The sequence below is a fragment of the Cryptomeria japonica genome, chromosome 9, assembly GCF_030272615.1.
Source record: "Cryptomeria japonica chromosome 9, Sugi_1.0, whole genome shotgun sequence".
In the NCBI taxonomy this organism is placed as follows: domain Eukaryota; kingdom Viridiplantae; phylum Streptophyta; class Pinopsida; order Cupressales; family Cupressaceae; genus Cryptomeria; species Cryptomeria japonica.
The window spans coordinates 638,234,678-638,256,791 of record NC_081413.1 but is presented as its reverse complement, the minus strand read 5'-3'; positions in this window follow the sequence as shown (position 1 = coordinate 638,256,791).

Genomic DNA, 22,114 nt, shown 5'->3' with positions numbered 1-22,114 from the left:
AAGTGGTTATGGTCAACTAGTATGGAGTGGACCAGTGTTAGGGTTCACTAACTGTGACTACCAGTTGGTAGTCTCTATTCAGCTCTAGGGTTTTTGGTTTGGCTTGTGCAGTGCAACCGATGGTTTGTTGTGAACAATAAGAATAAGGATCAGGATGCCATGTTAGCTAGGTGCACATGAAGGATTTCCTTGAGGATCTTGCATGTGAAGATCGAATGCATTGAATGCCTACCTTGGGAATGAGTGATGTTCTGAGCGGTGTGTGAAGAGTGCATGATGGGTTACTATTTTCTAGATGCAGTAAAGATTGGATGATGTAGAATGACTTAACATCTATTTCAAATCATTTCATTCTATGCAATAGATTTAACGGTCAGGATTGGAATGCTTGAAATTGAAAACCTAAAATATTTAGGGTTTAGGGTTTATGCTACTGACCTAATTGTTGTCTATAAGGTTGATGAGTTTTGTTATTGTAAGGGTTGGCAAAAGTTATGTTTGTGTCTGCATGTTTTGATACTTGCCATGCCAGAGTGAGGAATCTACAGAGTGTGATTGTAGAAGAGTGGAATTGAAAAGGATCTAACTTAGCAAGGAGTGTTGTTATCAGATCGGAGTTTTACCTGTTGTCTTCTAACCATTTCAACAGAAGGTAAATCCCTTGATTGAGTAGCTTTAACAAGCTTTGTTGTAAATCCTCTAACCAGGTGGCTCAAGTTCATTGAGTTATTTAAATCCTCTAGCGAGGTAACTCTTAAAAGGGTTTCAACCTTTAACAGGGTAACTCTTAAAAGGGTTTCAACGTTTAATAGGGTATATAGCCATCCCTTAACTGGGTGATCCCTAACAAGATCGATTCCTAACAAAACCTTTATTGTAAAATTCTTTAACCAGACTAGGCTCCTAATAGAGTGAACTTCAAAAGAGTTCACAAACAAGCTTGTGGGTATACATCCCCACCATGGTTTTTCCCATTTGGGTTTCCATTTAAAAAATCTTTGTGTTATGGGTTGTGAGTTTTTCATGTGATGATTGTGTGTTTCTGATTAAGTTAGATATGCATGTAGTGTTAAATGGCAGTGGTATTTTCTGATACAACTCATGCATGATTATATCGGTGAAGTAGTCATCAAGATTTAAGATCTGTTAAATGTTGTCTGAAGTACTTTTGTTTAACTGGTTTAGCTGTCTAAAGTATTTGTGTTTGACTGGTATAGACATGGTTAAGTTCAGTGGTGAAGACAATCGGTCAGCTATGTTTTAATATGATAAAGTGTTGAGAAGTTTTTGTGTATATTGATTCAGCCCCCCTCTCGATACCGGTTAGGACCTTAGTATCTCATCATTATTTATCAATTACAACTTGGTATTAGAGCCCATGTTCAACATTGGGTACTCTAGTTTCGATTGAGCCCTTTGTGTATTTTAGCATTTGGCATCGGATAGCCCAGCGGTGTTATCCCTGCTATTTATTTTTCCTTTTTATAGTTCCCTTAGATGTTTATCTTATAGTTCCCTTTGAATTAACTTAGATAAGATGCCTGCTAGGGAGAGATGGTCATCGTGTTGGTCGCATGGGTATTCGTAGGAACCCTCGCCGCGAGGTTTCTGAAGACTCATGCCATGAGGAATAGGATCAGGAGCAGTATAGAGATGATCTGATTTCATAGTTGGTGAATGTGCTTCACAAGCTTCTTGGTCGCCTAGGATCGAGACAAGAGGAGAACCAATAGGAGGGATCTCGTCATTTGGAGAATCAGGAGAGACAGTGTTCACGTTCTCCTAGGAGGAGAATTGAGGTGGATTAGGAGGTGCTTGCAACTAGTCACATCAAAGATCTGAATAGGACTCATCCTCCTACTTTCGATGGCTTAGGTAGTGGCATGGAGGTAGAGACATGGTTATTGGAATTAGATAGGTGTTTTTCTATGCATCAGTGTACCAGTAATACCAAGATGAGATGTGCAATTTTGCATCTTCGTTTTGCCACTACATGGTGGTACATGGAGAAACAAAAGTTGCATTTGGACAGTGATGATATCTTGGGAATTATTCTTAGAGTGGTTTCATGCTAGATTTCTTTCAGATCATTGGAGGAAAAGGAAGGCCGATGAGTTCCATGATTTGAGATAGTAGAGGATGACTATAGAGTAGCATGAGCACAGATTCTTTGAGTTTATACAGTATGCTGGATATGCAGATGATGAGCCGATGTTGATTCGGCACTTTGTTAGGGGTCTCAATGATCGTATTAGTGGAGAGGTTCGGATGCATGGACCTAAGACCTTGGAGATAGCTGTGGAGAAGGTGAGGCTAGTAGAGGATAATATTTCATTAGCATCAGGAGGAGCAACTAGAGGACAAACAGTGAGTGCACCTGTTATAGGATCCATGGTGAGAGAACCACAATAGCAGTCTTTAGGATATGCTAGGAGCCATCCTTCTTCTTTCTGTAGTGATCATCAATTTAAGAAGAGCTTTTGTCAGGGGTAGAGCTTTTCTCAAGGGTAGTGACAAGAGACCTACTCCTTTCTTAGCCAGCACAGAGTTTCTAGCCAACTTCTAGTAGAGGTAGTGTTCAGTAGTCAAGTACAACACCAGGTAGTAGAGTGTTTGTTAGGAGAGATTGCTTTGCATGTGGACAGTCAGGTCACATTGTTGTTCATTTTCCTCAACATACTTCTCAAATGTCAAGGTAGCAAAAGCCAACTACTTTTGAGCCTACAATTGGAGATGCAAGCAGGTCTCATTGTTTTTTTGCAGTGGTTGATAACCATCAGGCTGAGCATCACACCACCATTGTAGAGACATCAGGTGTGATAGGTGGTATCTCTTATTCAATTTTATTTGATTCTAGAGCATCAGACTCTTTTATTTCTCCTTTTCTAGTAGAGCGATGCAGGCTTGCTATAACAAAGCAAGATGATAGGTGGCAGGTAGAGTTAGCTATGGGGTCCAAAGTGGTAGTGGAGTCCCTTGTGCTCAATTGTCCTTTAGTTTTAGGATATTTCCATACTTCTGCGGATCTTCATGTTATGTCTTTGGGATCTTATGATGTGGTTCTTGGTATGGATTAGCTTGGATCTCACTAAGCATAGATAGATTGTAGAGGTAAGAGAGTGTAGTGGATGGAGGATAGTGGGAAGAGTGTGGAGATTGTAGGTATTTAGAGACCTATCTCTCTTCGCATGATTTTTGCTATGCAGATGAAGAGGTGCGCGTGTAAGGGTTGCCATTTTTTTGTGGTTAGAGTGAAGGATGTGGATGAGGGAGCAACATCCCATTCTTCAGGAGTTTGCAGATGTTTTTCCTAGTGAGATTTTAAGTATTCCCCGTCGACAAGATATAGATTTTAGGATTGATTTGATGCCAGGAGCTGAGCCTATTTCTAGGGCTCCCTATCGAATGACCATGCAAGAGTTGAATGAGTTGAGGGTTCAGCTAGAGGAATTGTTGGCGAAGGGGTTTATTTGTCCTAGTGTGTCCCCTTGGGGTGCACCTGTGTTATTTGTAAAGAAAAAGGACAGATCTCTTTGATTATACATTGATTATAGACAACTTAATAAGGTGAAGGTGAAGAACCAATATCCCTTGCCTTGGATAGATGATTTATTTGACCAGATTAAGGATGCCAAAATATTCTCTAAGATTGACCTTAAGTCTGGATATCACCAGTTGAGGATTCAGGAGGCAGACATTAATCGTACAACTTTTCGCACTAGATATGGTCATTATGAGTTCACAGAGGTACCTTTTGGTCTCATGAATGCACCTTGGGTTTTCATGAACTTGATGAATGGTGTATTCAGGTTGTATTTGGATAGATTTTTATTATTATTTCTCGATGATATTTTGATTTATTCAAGATCCATTGAGGAGCATGAGGATCATGTGAGGCAGGTTTTGCAGTGTCTTAGGGAGAATCAACTATATGCCAATTTGACAAAGTGTGAGTTCTTCTAGATAGAGGTGAGGTATCTTGGTCATGTGATTTCTAGAGAGGGTACCATAGTTGATCCCTCAAAGATTCAAGCAATTGTTGATTGGCCAGCACCCACTAATGTGGGAAAGGTGCATAGTTTCATAGGTTTAGCAGGATATTATCGTAGATATGTTCAGGATTTCTCTAGGATAGCTATTCCTATCACTTCTCTTCAGAGAAGAGGGAAGAAGTTTGTTTGGACAGAGTAGCATGAGATAAAATTTCAGATCCTTAAGGAATGTTTGACCAGTGCACCTATTTTAGCAGTGCCAGACCCTTTGGAGAATTTTGTGGTGTGCATAAATGCTTATTTGGAGGGTCTAGGAGCAGTATTGATGCAGGATGGTCATGTGATTGCGTATGAGTCGTGTAAACTTAAGAATCATGAGTAGAATTATCCCACCCATGATCTTGAGTTAGCAGTAGTGGTTCATGCTTTGGTTAGATGGAGGTCCTTCCTTCTTGGACATAGATTTGAGTTGCATAGTGATCACCGCAGTTTGCAGTATATCTTCACGCAGTCGAATTTGAATGCTAGGCAAAGGCATTGGATGGAGTTCTTATGTGAGTATGAATTTGAGGTGAGATATATTCAGGATAAGGAGAATATGGTAGCAGATGCATTGAGTCACAAGAGGCATGAGATTTCGGCAATATCTCTTAGTGTGTATTTGAGGAGTCATATTCTTAGTGCCCTTCCTTCAGATGTATGGTATCAGGAGGTTATTGCAAAGGTTGCCATAGGTAGAGATCTTGAGGGCAGATATGTAGGTTACTTAGTGGAATCAAATGGACTTCTTAGGCATTTGGGACATATTTATGTTCCACCATCAGACAGTCTTCGAGATTTGATCATGTCAGAGGCACATCGTGCAACTTACTCGACACATCTAGGTGTCAAGAAGATGTACGTGAATTTGAGATAGATATATCATTGGTCTTGTATGAGGAGAGATATTGCAGATTTTGTGGCATTTTGCCTAGAGTGTTAGTGAGGGAAGGCAGAGCATCAACATCCCGCAGGATTATTACAGTCACATTTGGTTCCAAGATGGAAATGGGATATTATATCTATGGATTTTATATTTGGATTGCCCATGTCTTCATGTCCTCATGATTCTATTATGGTCATTGTAGACAGATTGACCAAAGTAGCGCACTTTTCTTTGATCAGGTCTTCACATACAACAACAATAGTAGTTTAGGTTTTCTTGGAGGGAGTTGTGAGGTTGCATGGTATTCCTCGACAGATCATATTAGATCATGATCTAGTGTTCACATCAGCATTTTGGATAGCTCTCCAACATGATTTGGGTACACAGTTGAACTTTAGTTCAACTTATCACCCTGAGATAGATGGACAAACAGAGAGGGTGAATCAGGTTTTCGAGGATATGTTGAGGATGTACGTGATGAATCACCAGTCTCATTTGGAGGATTATCTCTACTTGGTTGATTTTGCATAAAATAATGTTTACCATAGCTCTATTGGTATGTCTCCTTATCAAGCGTTATATGGTAGACCATGTTACATGCCCTTGAGTTGGGACCGTTTAAAGGATAGAGTGCATATTGGATCAGAGATGTTTCAGGATATGGAGGAGCAGGTGGCTCGCATTAGAGAGCATTTGTTGGTCTCTTAGGATAGACAAAAGAAATATGCAAATGCTCATCGAGTAGATAGGCAGTTTTCTATTGGTGACAGGGTATTTTTGAGAGTTCACCCGCAAAAGAGTCTGATCCGTTACAGAAAAGGCTCTAAGTTGGCACCTCAATTTGTTAGACCTTTCAAGAGTTTGGAGAGGATTGGTCCTTTGGCTTATCTCCTTGCCTTTCCATGTAGCTTGTCCCACATCCATGATGTCTTTCATGTTTCAGTTTTGAGGTTATATCATCTTGATATTTCGCATGTGTTGGATTGGAATGCTTTATAGGTCAAGGATGGACAGCTTTCTATGGAGCCTGTGCGCATTCTTCAGCATAGAGAGATGTCCCTCAGAGGTCAGAGCATAGAGAAGGTAAGGATCCAGTGGGATCCAATTGATGATTCTTCAGGTACTTGGGAGGATGCAGTGCGGATGAGAGAGCTATATCCCTATTTGTTCTGAAACTTCTAGGAGTAAGCCTAGGCAAAGGAGGGGAGGATGTAGTGTCCACCCTTGATTTCACTTATTTTGACTAGAGTTGACTTTTATATTATGCTTGATAGAGTTATCTTGACTATATTTTGATGATTTGGATGATGATTACTCATGTGCTTCAGTAACTTATGATTGATGTTAGACACTATTGGACATATATTATTTTGATTATCTATATGGATGTTGGTACTATCATGATTGATCATGTGATTTGATGATATATGTACTCGATGGATTTTATATGCTCACTATGTGATGCATTATTGATAGATTAGATTTATCATGGTTCTGATGATGATTATGATTATGCTAACCCTACTTCATGATTACATATGATGAGATGTGTTTGACTGTCTTCATGATAGAGACAATTCCACATCACTCATTGTGAGTGGGATGTGTCGTCGTGATTCTCTATCACTTGCTTGTTCTATATGTGTATATGTATATGTGGTATTGTCATTTTGTGGTTGCAGGATTTTGCAGGTACCAGACATTGACTCCACCTGGCTTCACAGGTTTGAACGTGTCTTTAGTTCCAATAGCTTATGTGGTTTGGAGATGGCATGAGTTCCCCTCACATACTCTAGGTCTAAGTTGTTCACCATGAGTAGTCAACATCTTGGCATAATTCACCATGTCAGTTAGCAAGCTTGGTCTTTTGGTATTGTGAGTTCTGTTTATGCCGATTGATTTACTTGTTTATGTTAGAGTAATTATGTGTCTCTTGATGTGTAGTTTTATATTTGGTAATGTTTATTTTAATACATTTAATTTATAAGTTTTGAATATTTAATTATTTGATATTTATATTTATTTGATAATTAACGTTTATTGATTTTATGATTATTTAATATTTGATAAACCTTATTGTTGTTTAATATTTATTTAATATTTGTGATTTAACCTTTAATGGTATTTGATTATTTAATTATTTATTTGACCTTCTATGGTTTGATATTTATTTGATATCTTACATTTATTTGGTTCTTTAATTTATTTTATTAGCTTTTGGGTTATTTGATTTTAATCCCCATTTGGATTATTTATTTACAGCTTATGTTTATATAATAGTTTGACTATTATTCCTAAGTGGGGTGTATGAACACATTAAATTAAATAAAAATAAAGCATTCCCTCTTAGCTGGATAAGTATATTTTATTTACTTTACCTACCCTTCACTCTGATTGGTTAAATTCAAAATGGGTGAATAAATTATATTATATGGTGTGTTGGTAAAATACACTTTAAAATAGAATATTTTGATTGGCCGAGATTGAGGCTAGGGTTTTGGATTATTGTTGCTTTTTATTTTCATTCCCGTGAGTTTTTTGGGTTGGTTGGCTCTTCTCTGGAAATTTCTCCAGCATGCTTTCTTCCTTGGTTCTGGTTTTCTTCTCTCTTGGTTTTGGCTGGAGCTTGGATTGGATTTGGTTTGGCTTGTGGGAGCTCTTCTTCAACTTCAATCCATTACTTCAAGTTGCAAGTTGGAGTTCTTCACTTTGCATCTTGGCTTTCAATGGCTTCTCTGTGTATGCATTATGTTTGCATTGTTTTGGGTCTAGGTTGAAATATTACTTTACTCTATAATTTTATTATTGTTGAAGGTGAATATTTGGGAGGGAAAACTTTATGTTATGAGAGTTTTTATATAGTTGTTGGGATATATATATATATATATATATATATATATATATATATATATATATATATATATATATATATATATATATATATATATATATATATATATATTTGTGTTTTTCCCATGTATGACATTTCATGGCTCTATGAAAATTGTTGCGAAGATCTTTGGTTGATTAATCCTTGTTCAGATGAGAGTAGACTGGTTTTCCCTTTGTGAGTCCTTCAGTTGTGATTGTGTTTGGGATTGTCTTCATTGGATTCTCTATGATTTTAGCAGTGGTTCTATTTGTTTTATGCCATGAAGATATTTCATTAAATCTTGGTTTAAAGTCTAAGATATTTTGGTGTGTTTATACCTATGTATTCCTTATTTTTGGGCATCTATTTTCATATGTTTTTCAAGCCCTTTTGTAAGTTTGGATTTTAATATTTTACTCGAAAGTTTTCTAATTTTTTCGTAACTATTTTGCAAAAGTGTTGATTCTACAAAAGCGTTGTCTTAATGTGCAAAAGTGTTGTTCTGTATTGCATTTGCGCTGCTCTATGTGGCATAAGCATTGTCTCGGGATACATATGCGTGATTCTGGAAATATAAGCGTTGTTCTTCTTGACATAAGCATTGTTCTTCTTGACATAAGCGTTGTTCTTCTTGATAGAAGAGTTGTCCTTTTTGGTAGAAGCGCTCTCCTATGAGGCAAAAGCGCTAACCTGTCTGTGTTTTGTGTTTTTCTAGTTTTGGTCATTTTTGAGGTATTTTCCCGAATTGATTTTTGTACCAGAGGCTTTATTTAAGGTCTTTTAATTTTTCCTAGTTTTGGGTTTGATCAGTTTTGATGCATTTTGATGGTTTTGAGTATATTTGTTTCTCTGTGCATTGTGAATATTTTAGACTCTCTTCCATGTGGATAGGCCATGGATGATTGAGATGATTACTATGTTGTTTTGGACCAGCAAGTGAGTAGGCCTTGTTGTGATGTTATCTTTTATTTGATAGTAGCATTTGATGGCTTGATATGCCCTTTGTTTATTGCTAGCCAAAAGGCTCATTTTGCTATATTGATGTTGTTGTAGCCTTGTTTATGTTGTAAGAGTATGTGTGGAAGTTGTTGGCTGCATTGAGTATTATTTTCATGTAATTATGTTGGTAGAGCCTCTTGTGATTTATTATTGGGCCATGTTAGGAGGAGTGGGCTTCCTTTTGATGACCGAGGTCAAGAGCGATAGGTTTGCATGAGGTTCCTTGTAAGGATGCATGAAGTCTAGACCACCAGGGAACATTGGAGTTTTCCGTGATCTGTAAATAAGTGATAACCTAATAATTGATGGTTTGGGTAGTTAGATTAATTAAATAAGATGATAAATTGGTTTGTGCCTCATGACTTAGTCCTAGGGAGGATTTTTTAGGATAAGCATGAGAAGGCCGTGAAGATAGAAAGCTAATCTCCCTTAGTCTCTCATAGGTTGAGATGGCTCCACATGTCCATCAGGCTAGTGCCTTGCGTTATTATGTTATTATTTTATGAGGATGGAATGTGATTACACTCCACTCCTACATGTGTTTCCCTTATGATTTTTTATTATTCTTATTAGATGTGTTTATGTCTTGATGAGTTTTACGCCTCTGGGAGTTCATTCTTGTTGTATGTGTGAGTTCTTTCTTGAGAGTCCTTGTGTGGTTAGTCTCCTTGGTTATAGGTGCCAGCCTAGGTTTAGAGTATGTGTTGGGACCTTGTGTCATCTCCTAGCATGGGGGGTGGTTCCATTGGTTCCACATGGTCAGGAGGTTGGTGCTTTTTAGCCATTGGGATGTTCTCTTGGATTCTTCTTGCGTGGATGTGGATTCTTCTTCATGATGTACTATGGATGTACCTTGTAGTACATTTATGTAATGGATAAGATTGAATGCATGTAATGTAACATTCTTGTATATAGTAGATGGATTCTTGTAGGAGAAAGAGCTATGCTCATGATGTATTTAATGTACTCATATTTTGTAAGATGAATTGTAGTTGAAAATTGGAATTTAGGCATATTGTATCTATACTATTATAGAGATGTGATCTTATGAATCATGGAAATAAGTGGATAATAGTTGGAATAGAATGGAATTTTATTATGGATTAGTTGTATTATTTCATGGAATTTTTAGAGACTAGTTAGAATGTTAAATAATCTTGAAAGAGGAATATTCGTAGATTAATAAGTGAATATGTTAGAATATGTTAATTTGATCTATTAAATAGGAATGATTCACATAGGTGCATTGGTAGAAAGAAAATTATGAATATCATGAGGAATAAGTAATGTTGTAGGTTGCATATCTCATGGTTAAAGAATTAGAATATGATGCATTAATGAAGTTGAAATATACCTATCGTGTGTGTAGTATGTTATTGTGGAAATGATTTAAGTAATGATGTTAAAGTACCCTAGAGAAAGATTATTGATGTTGTGTTATTTTCATTTGCATTATTTGATGAAATAAGCAATGATGTATGTTCATATTGGTTAATTGGTTAGTGTATGTAAATAGATGGAGATGTTATATTTTTCATTGGTTGTTATTAGATGTTAATTTAAATTTTTTTTATCTCCATTTATATATTATTGTTTAGTTTCTTTAGGGTATTTTGGTGGGCATTACAAGGCTAGTGAGGGTCAAGAAGGAATCGACTCCTACCAGGATCACTCAATCTAAAACCAAAAACAAGGTAAAGAAATCATCTATGGATTCGGTAGTAGTTGATTTGGATGCCCCTCCTGACTTGGACAACACTCCAGCCCATCCAGATTCAGAGGCATAGAACATTGATAATTGAAGTGATAATCAACAGGTGGGTGATGTGATAAACACTACTACCACATTGGTGGTAAAGAAAGGAAATGAAGTCGAATCTGGTTCTGATAAAGCTCTTGTGCACACTGGACCTTTGTGGTTAGAAAATAATCTAAGTAATAAGAAAAGGAACATAGTCCCTGCTTCAATTCCATTGGAGGATATGGTAAGTAAATGTCTAGGAAAGAATCCCAAGGCCAAGAAGCTCAAAGCAATCTCCAAAATTGATTTTGATGACAACATAGGTAATTGGACCACAGAAATTGCCTGCCTCAATATGGATGAAGTTGTTGCTAGCCCTACTGCAAAAGATTTCATAGTTAAAAAACTAAATATTGGTGCTAGAACTTGAGCAGTTGATGCCTATCATCTTGAAACATCGACCAATAAAATACTTAATAGAACATGGAAGGATGAAAGGGATAAGCATGAGATGAAGGAAATTCTAAAGAGAATGGAAGAGTATATCGAAGCCATTAATAATCCAAATCCTCAACCTTTGTCGTAGCTTCCAACGTCCTTTGACCCCAAATCACCTACTAATAAAAAAACTATGGAAAAAATATAGAAATGCAAGCTCATTACAAAAATTGTGATGGAGTGGCTAGAAGGAATTCAAAAATCAGGCGCAGAATATTTTATCAACTTGAGAAAAGTTTATGATGGGGCGTTAATGGTATGAAGGAATTGGAAGCTGAAATCATGATTTGGAAAAAATAAGAAGCTAAATGGACAACAAAAGAAGAACATATGCGAGAAGTGCAAATCTATGGAGTAATGAAGTTTCTCACTAAAAAACCTGTAGCTGTCTTAGATGACAGTATTTTGTATGTTTGCCAGAGGAACATTGAATGGAGGAATTCCCTAATAAAGAAAGCTTATGAGGAATCAACAAAACTAGTGGATCAGATCACAAAATTAGTTGCATCAATGCGAAATGAACTTGTGTGCATCGGAATCAGGTGCCTAAAAGATGATGGTAAGACCCTTGAAGCTACGGAGGTTATAACAGAATCATTTGAAAGAAAAATTAATTATGTCAAAGAGGTAAAGGACTTACATCCAGACAATTTGTCCACCATCGCAAATATTGAATCTCTTCTTTTTTTATGCATCAGACACCTGGACAGTCATTCCGACAAAGTCGCATAGGTTCATAGGGAAAAAGAGGTCTGGAAGTAGAGGGTGATACATGTGGGACTCCCTCATGGTGCCTCAATTCAGGATTTCTCCATTTCTTACGTTGGATGGAAGAATGTTGCAACTGTCACAACTATTGAGCCCAATCAAAATGATTCATAACTATTTTCTTATTATTAGTTTTGGCAGATTCAATTTTTAATTTTAAGTAAACTTCTCATAAACCTTAGGGTGGAAATCTTGAGTTTCCATGTTTTCTTCTTTAAACCATTAGCCAGGTTGTGGCTATAAAAACTATTTTTTGATACTCTAAAATGTTCCAAGAATTTCTTTTAGCATGTGGAAATAAACTCTAGATACTTTATCTATTTTCGAAGATATGAGGAAAGATATTCATCTGTGAATGGAATATATGAAATCGATTTTGACAGTTTGAATCTATGTATTAGAATCTGAGGAATTTATTTCTGTGTGAATGAATTCATGTTCAAATTGATCTCATTCCTCATATTGAAAATAGTTATAAAGTTAGGAGTTAAAAATTCTTCTTTCTTTTCTGTGCATTAAGTTGGACTAGTTAAGATAGTCAGTGAGCTACTTTCTTAAATTGATATGAGTATTTTGCATCTTCATAACATGTTGATGTATGGATATGAATGCCTTTAATGCTTTCGGGTTAAAGGTGCACATGAACTCATAGATTAAATTAATTAATTAAAGATCTTTGAAGGGATTTGTACCTTAATTTAGAGGAGAATGAATTTTTTTTCATTTATCCAACTGTGTGGTTGCAAATTTGTCTTTTAAGGGTAATAGAGGTTAAGTGAATATTTGAGGTCTTGGAAAAGGACAAATCTGTTAACAAATAGATTTTTGGTGACTTTGCTGGGGAGTTGGATAATAAGACTAGATGTGTAATCATAAGATAAATAGGGCTATCTTAATCTCCTTCTTATTTGAAGTGTCTAGTGTATTATAAACAGGCTGAAGTCAAGAAGATATACTAGGTCCTAGAGGCATGAAGGGGTGATCGATTCTATTTTTTAGAAGCTCCAAGGCTTAAACTTTCAACTTCCTTTACACCTCAAAGAAGAGCCAAGAGTAGACCTCCTATTATTTATTTTGTATCTCATGTATCTCATATCTTTAAAGCCCTAACATTACATGGTGTTTCTTTTCAGCCTAGTGTCATCAACCCTACACCTTTAAATATCATTCCGCCCATGGTTGTAAATAATCCTTGAGGCCCTATTGTAGGACCACTCGCTCTTGGTGCAAATCTTAATCCTTTACCCAAAGGAGCTAGGGATCATCTTCCTAAATTTAGTGGTGATGGAAAAGTCTCAATAGATGAGCATTTAAATGCATTTAATGTTTCTTGTGGTGTTCTAGTTGTTCAACATAAAGATGTGGTTGTGAGATTGTTTGTACAAACATTGACTGAGGTAGAATCAGATTGGTTTTATCATTTACCAAATGGTGCAATTACTAATTGGAAAGATCTTAAAACTAGGTTCGAGGCTAGGTTCAAATTAGCCAAAGATGAACATTCTCTTCTAGCCCAATTAGCCTAGTTAAAGAAAGAAATCCTTGAATCCATGAGAGATTTTGTGGCTAATTTTGACAAAATTTTCCATAAGTTCTAGAAAACCAAAGGCCTTCTGATGATAATTTGAAATGCTTTTTCATTAATTCTATGCCCTCTAAGATTGGTTTCCTAATCCACAAGCAAAGAGTAGCAGCCCTAGCTAAAGTGAAAACATTGGCCATAGAATTAGATGATGATTTGATCACTATAGGAAAGTGGAAGTGGGAAGTTCAAACTTCCATGACACAAGCATCAACTTCATGTGATCCTGTGATTCAACGACTAATGAATGATATGATAACTCTGAAGAGGCAATTATCCAAAATGAACACTTCTTATCTACAGCCTTACCAAGATATTTCCAGGAAAGTCCCTAATCATTCAACAGGAGCCAGAAGTAGAGTTTTACAGTTGCCTCCTATGCAATAAAGGCTATAAATTGAGGCACCCCCACCTAAAGCCAACATGTGTATCTTTCATCTTACTGATGATCATGATGGAAATTTTTACCCAGTGATGGTATGTTATGCTCAATTGGTTGGTTCAAAGGAGGCATTGCTAGAATCAAATGAAGAAGAATCCCCTAGGTATCCTGGCGACTTTGGAATCCACTTCTTGGAGTATGAGTCTGACTCAGAAAGAGGAGGTGATATTTTCATTACCTTAGAGGTTCCTTCCTATTTTGTGCTAACTAGAAACCAACAGAATGTCAAACCTCAAAGTGCTTCTTCATCCTCTTTTGTGAACCCTAAAGGTAAGGAAATCATTTTCTATTTGATAATAATGATTTGAGAGCTCAATAACCTCAATCATTGAAGTCTATAGATATTGAGAGTTTGTTTGATATTGTTGAATTTTTTAAATCCTCTCGGATTCAAATTACAGCAGCTGGATATCTTAAATTAAACCCTAAAGAACTTGATAGGTTGGTTAAGTTTGTGAAAGGAAATAATGCATATGTACAAGTTGATATGATACATCAATCAACTAATGCCACTTTGTCCTCCAAAGAAGATGTGTCAACTTGTCTTGCTACTCATGAAGCTTCCCCTGAAATAGTTTCTCATCAAGCTGATGACACGTTGTTTGTCCTTGAATCGAAACCTGAGCCTTTTTTATATATCCATGTTCATAAATGGACATAAACTAAATAATTGTATTACAAACTCTAGTGCCTCAGATAAGATCATGCCATATGTTGTAGCCAAGGCTCTGGGATTATCCCTAACTAAAACCTTTAGTAGATGTTACTCCATAGACTCCAAACAAATACCCTTATTAGGACAGATTAAAGATGCTCAAGTAGCCCTTGCCGTTAATCCTGATAAAAGAGTTAGGTTAACTATTCTAATAGCTAATATTAATGAAAGTTATGACATGTTTCTTAGTCATACATTTTGTAGAGACCTAGGAGGCAAAATTAAAATGGACTGGTCTGAGGCCACTATTACCATAGGGAAATAGTGGGTCATTTTACAACCAGAGGCTAAATCTAGGTTCACTATATTTTCTTCTGATGATCCAAACACACAAATATTGTACCATGAATGTGAATTTGGGAATTATATGATCTTATCAGATAATGAAGTTGTAGGAAATTTGTCTCAGCCTAAGGCACTTGAGGAGCTATGGACAACAGAGTTCAATGGAAGTTGCTTAGCATCTGGCTCTGGAGTCGGGGTAGAACATATTCCTCCCTCTGGCAAACATATTCCTTTCTCTTTCAAGTTGGAGTTTAAGACCACAAATGATACTGTTGAATATGAGGCCCTGTTGTTGGGAATAACCAAAGCAAAGAAATTGGGAGTGAAACTATTATGGGTAAAAAGAGATGTCGAGTTGATTGTAAAACAAGTAAGAGGGTTATTCATTCTAAAGAATGAAAGAATAAAGCACTACCAGAATAGGGTATGGGATGTGTAGACATATAAAAATGACCATATTCCTAAATGAATATTTTATGTTCATTTCTCTATTTAAATAAATCCAATTTAATTAAATTACCTGCATTCCTCTATTTAATTAAGTAAATTACTCAATTAAATTCACTATACCTCTTTTACCATTTAATAGAATAAAATCATTTTAATCAATTAAATCCCCTATCCACTTTTTAATTAAATTCAAATTTAATTAAAATAGTTATCCTAAATTGAATAAATCTAATTTATTTAATTTCCCCAATTGCAACCAAATTGAATTAAATTCATTTTATTCAATTAAATCCTATTATCCCGTCATCCACTTGCAAAATCCTACACCTCCCACTTGCATCCTGACCCTCTTCATAATTTCTTCTAGAATCCATCTAATCCTAATCAATTAACTCAAACCCATTCATTATCCCTTTTCCCTAAATTTGAGGAGGTCGCTTCTCAAATTTGGAGTAAAGTCTTCTAAAAGCATTAAATCCTTTATTCATTCAACAAGCTAACTTGTTGAATACCCCCAAATTTGGAAGGACTCTTACAAATTTGTCCCCAAAGTCTTCATAACCCTTTAATAGTTAACTTAACCCTCTGGCATGGTTAAAGAATTTCCCTAAACTCAACCTCCATGTAACCCAAGGGTCTCATCAAGCATTTATTGCTTTGACCATGGTTATCCTTAATCCTTTGCACAAGAATCTATCCTTTGGATAAAAGATTTATCCAATGGGTAATCTTAACTTAACCTTAACCCTTAACCCCTAGGATAACCATGAGGTCTTCTCAAGCATTTAATGCTTCTTACATCTCCTCTCTACCAACCTTATGTTGACAATTGTCACCATTTCATTGGTGCCAATTGTAAACATGGATTCCCAACTTTCAAACTCAGCCCTTGATTAACTCTTTCAATCCTGACCATCCATTGCCCTATTTTTGCTATAAATAGAGCTCTCATTCCTCCATTTTTAGAATCCAAGTCTTTAGCATCACACTTATACTAAAATCCATCCAAGTTTTAAATATATCATTTGTGCTCATCATTTTAGCATCTCTTTTCAATAGGAATTAATCTAAAGATGCATATATAGAGTATTTTCCTTATCATCTAGCTTAATCATAGACTAGTATATCATGCTAGGATAATCTTGCTACTAATCTTGTCATCTTATAACTAGTTTATCGTATTTATACAATCATGCATAGCTTAGGATGCATTTCATCTTAAAATCAAACAAAGCATCCCTCATTCTTGCATTTGTCATCCCTAAACCACTTTGCTCAGTGATCTAAGAGAAAAGACATTGGTTTGAGGGACCTTGTGAGATAGAGAACCATGGAACCAACCTTGGGAAGCTGAGCCATACTTCATGACTCCATAGCTTGCACCAAGAAGACTTGTGGGTGTGTGAGCAAGGCTCCTTAGGCTTCATTTTTCACATTTTAAGCTCTATCGATCCGCTTTTCCCACATACATTTTTGGCACCCACAATGGGGCATCACCCCATATATCAAATTGGTTTTTGAATTTAACCACTTTTGCAGGTCCGTGGGAAATAAGAATCGGCGTGTGGGAAACATTCCCTAGTGCATCTGGTTAGCAGTCTAGTGCATCCTGCCTACTTTTCAGTGCGTTGGGTCCATCTTGTAGCGTGTAAAATCTTTTCCTTAGCGTATTATATTTCTAATATTTTCCTGTAGGTCTCAGCATGGAAGAAAAACAACGCAACGCATCCGGAAACCAGTTTAGCGCTTTTGGAAAACATCTTAGTGCATCAGGTCTGTTTAATAGCGCATCTCACCCATTCTTTAGCGCGTACAGTTTGTCCTATAGTGCATCACAGATAGAGAACAAAATTTACTTTGTAATAGAAATCAAATTTAGACTTGTAGAAGTCCACAAGGCCAGTGTTTCTCTAACTACTTTACTTATTGTTTTTGCAGGATTACTGACAGTTTCTTGCAGGTTTGGGAGATCATGTTTGTTTTTTTGTTAGGATTTAAAATAGTTTGAATTTTTTTACTAACTTAGCCAAGTTAGTTAAAAGTTTGAATTATTTTAATTTCTTGTTTAAAAGATAAAATTGAACTCACTTTGTTTTGGGCTTTAAAAGGAACAACAAAAACCATCATTTTTTGCTTTTCTAGGAAAACAAATTTGCAAATCAAAAGGCTTTAAAAGAATTTCACCATCCTTTGGTGCATAAAAGGACCCATATTTAATTTTGGCAAAGTAAAGAATCACACAAAGTCCAAAGGTCATTTACAAACTTAAAGAGGGAAGATCTTCCCCTTTCGAAGCGATTTACTTTGTTGACGAAACATCGGATTTACTTTGTTGACCATTTATTTTCAATAAATCCGAAAATCATTGCCTTGAAAAGTTAAAAAGAACACCATGTTTTTGTGGAGCAACATCTCCATATAGGAGTAACAAATCAATGCTTTGAAAGATTAAAAAGAACAACTTGTTTTCTTTGTCTCGAAAGTGGAAGGAATATGCTCTCCCCTTAATTGGGTGATCAAAAATCCAGACCACTCTTAAAAGCTTTCTTTACTTCAAGGAATATATCCTTTAGCAAGCCTTCCTTCCCAAGGAGTTGGAATCAACTCTTAAAGCCATTCATGGCCAGTGTGAAGGGAATGACCTAAGTGGGAAACAACTTTGATGCCAATTGTTCCAACCCACTATAATCAAAAGTGGAAAGTGACGAAAGTCCTTTTCAATGGTTACGCACAGTGATTAACCTTCCCCCAGTATCCTTGAGATACGTAAATCCTTTGTTCTAAAGGTTGGGAAGCCTCTTAAGGGAGTTTATCACTGAAGGCTGAACAGGAAGCCTGATTATGAACCATAGAAATAGAAACCTTGAGCCGAGTGCATAACCAGACATTTGTAATATCATAGTGCAAGGGTGGGGAAGAATTCGCCCCCAACATCGCTCACCATATATCCCCCAAGATAACTACTCAATTGTGAAGCAATTCACTTTGAGTTAATTTCTGGCAAAAGGCAAAAAAATGGGCGCCCTCTAGGTAGTGACACGGCTATTTGAGCTGATGGAGTATCAAGACTAGTGGGCTATGATGTTACTTATGACCTTTGAATAAAGAGTCTTCTTGAAATGTATTATTTGTATCCAAACTTGTTAAAACATTGGGGATTTGAACACATCCTCGCAGAACATACACTTTTTGTTAGATTAAGAAAAATGGTTGTCTCTTTGGTGCTATGTTTGCATTTACTACTTTAGAAAATCATCCATCACAACTGAAAAACTCAGAACAAAATCCAAAAATTACAAAAACCAGCCAAAGGAAAATATCAGGACAATCTAGCATATGAGAGAAACTTCTTTGCACATGTGGTACATTTGTTAGTGCATCAGAACATCCAGTTAGCGCATCCGGTTGAAATAGTAGCATTCTACCAAAATTTCAAAACAACACTAAACAATTAGTGCATCTAGAAAAAAGCCTAGCACATTGAAGCATCAGCTTAGCGCATAGGAGTCAAACAATAGCACGTAAGGTTTAATAGTTAGAACATAGCAGGCCCATATTAGCACATAACTTTTTGAGAAAAATAGAAAACAAATTTTAGCAGTCTAAACAGTTAGCGCATGGACGGGGGCAGCTTAGTGCATGTGGTCTTTTACTTAGCGCGTGAAGAAATTTCTGTAGCACATCCAGTCTCTGTTTTAGTGCGTCACCAAACCCAGAAAAAAAGGGGCAAAATAGTGAAGAATTTTGAAAACTTAGAAGGCATTTTTGGAAACCTCTTTTCATCAGCATTGTTTTCCGTCAAAATAGAGTATCGAAAATAGAGCTCTAAAAACTATTTCTTGAGCAAAATTTGTAAAAATCCAAAACTAGTTGCACGATAAAACATATCTATCCTATCAAAATCAGGAAACATCATCGCAAGTGACAAAAGGGTCCTTTATCATCTCACAGATTTTATCTCAAAAACACTTGTTTAAAACCTAAGGTTGTCAAATCAAGTTTCCATATCGGGAGACTTTATCCATATCATTTGACACACTTTGTCATGAAGGGGCATCTAAACCTTCACTTTGATAAAGTAAAACTTGAATTTTCAAAGCAAGATCAATTGAATCCAAAACAATTCAAAGGAAACCATTGATCATTTATGCATGACTAATCCCCATATTCTAAGAAGAAAGAATATTTATCGTAACACCATGTTGAAGAAACAACAACCAAGTTTTTTCAAATTTATCAAAAGAAACAAACTTTTATACATCAATTGTCAACTCTTCAAATCTCATCGAACATTCCTTCATCACATCAAACTTTATATCCAAAACAAATCCAACGAATTTGATAAAGAGCCTTTAAAGACTAGGGCATATTGTCAAAAATCTGCATTTAATCAAATCATAAACTGTGGAGGAAAGATCAATCCGGCATTATTGCCCGACAAGTGCATCACTTACAACACACCCCGACTTGAACCACCAACTCCTGAACAACATATCGAAGAGGATTTTGTTCCCTTCATCACAAAAAGTTTCTACTAAAATGCCTATTACTCGCTCTCAACAAAGCAAACAAAGCGAGGCATAAGCAGAATCCAGTATGAATCGAAGGTTATCAAATCCTTTTGAAGGTCCACATCTAGAGGATACTGAAATTTCTAAAGAACTTCTTCAGGAATGCCAAGAAAGTACTTCATTCCAAAAACTTGTGGAAAGATTCATGGAAAATGACAAGAAAAAATACTTGCTCATGCTCACAAGCAAAGGGGTCAAACTCCCTGAAGACTTTGACACAGATGTGTTTAGAATGAGACCTCAACATTACAAATATCAAGAACAACAATGAGAAGGGGAAGCACGCGACCCTAAAAAAGGTATCCCCGAGCAAAACATACCAGAACAACATACACCAGGGCAAAACACCCTGAGCAAGGCATCCCCGAGCAAAACATATCATTCCATACACCATTTCAGCCCAAGACTAATGCAAGGGAAGAACTCTTCCCTCGGCAAAACAATGTGCCTTTGGTTGCTCTTACTCAACAAATGAAAATGTTACAAAGACAAATGCAAGACATGCAACAAGAGACGACAATGCGATACTCATTAAACAAAATTTGTCCTTATCCCTTTGATAGAAGATTGCACATGATCCCTTTTCCTCCAAACTTAGACGTACCTAAATTTGACAAGTACAATGGAAAAAGTGATCCCCATGATCATGTCAGAGAATTTTGTACCATGAGTCTTGAATTTTGCTCATGATGACACCTATCTGATGAGGTTATTCCCAAGATGCTTGGGACGATAAACAATGGAATGGTTATCCAAAATCACATCTCCGGTCAGATCATTTGATGAATTGGTCAACAAATTCATAACACAATATTCCTATAACATTCAACTTGCTATAACCATGCTAGATGTCTGCAACACCAAATAGAAAAACAATGAAACATTCATGATATTCCTTCAACGTTGGTGACGTATGGTTTCACGATATCCTCGAGACATTCCTAAAAAAGGAGAAAATGGAAATTTTCATTGACAACTTGAATGGTGAGATGAGTTACAGGCTCAAACTCCAATGCATACCGTCTTTCGTTAAATTGATTGAAAATGACATTCAAGTAGAAGAGACATGTGTCAAAAAGGGAACACTCAAATTCTTCAAAGAAGGAACAAATTCATCAAACTACAATAACCAAAACAAAAACAACTTAGACAAGTCTAGATTCTGGACTCAAAACAAAAATGAAGGTAGCAATGAATCACATGATCCAAAATCTAAACAACCAATGCTCACATTATCCAGAAATCCTCAAGCTACGAAAATTCCTAAAGGTGCTAACCCAGATGCTAATACATATGCACCGAATACCAATCAAGGTCAACCCAACACAAACAACACCAACGATACTCAAAACAAAACCACGAATCAAGGACCTAATAACAATTCGCGAGATGACACCAAAAATTTCCAAAAACATGTCTTCACACCACTGGGACAATCACTGGAGTCAGCATTCAGAGAACTCCTGGCAAACAAGATTATCTCTTTGCTCGCAACCAGCAACTATGAACCCCAAGTCAAACCACCTTGGTTGAATGACTCATACTTTTGTGATTTTCATCACAACAAAGGTCATCAAACGAACGATTGCATGAGATTGAAAAACATTGTTCAGGACATGATTGATCGAGGTGATTTAATGGTGGATGGTCTCAAAAAAAATGGTGACCACGGAGCCTTTAAAATTCCTCTTCCAAACTACAACAAAGATGGAGCTTCAACCTCAAAAGATACATGTGGATCTCATATCAACCACATCTACAATAACACCATCAATCACATATCAGCTGAAGACCATCATGTAAACGTCATCACGATCTGAGACCATCATAATCATGAATCTATCAATGTAACAACCAGAGCTTAGAAATATGTCTTAAAGGGACATACATCACCGATACCCACTACACCAAAAATCCAATAAGATTTAGTCAGCCAACTACGCAAAACTCCTGCTCAAATATCTATACTAGAATTGCTGAAACTATCGCCAAAACACAAAGACATATTGGAACAAACGCTATTGGAAACCAATGTACCTCAAGATCTGGATGTTGACAAATTCCAAGCCATGGTTGCTCATATGACAGGGCCTCATAATCTCACCTTCTCAGAGCATGATAATACTTCCTTAAGTCATCCGCATAACACTCCCCTCCATATTGAAGTCATCATCTATAAGCACCGAGTAAAAAGAGTATTGATAGATGGAGGAGTTGGACTTAATATATTTACCTTAAAACTTATCGATGCATTAGGCTTCTTAGAGGAGTCTA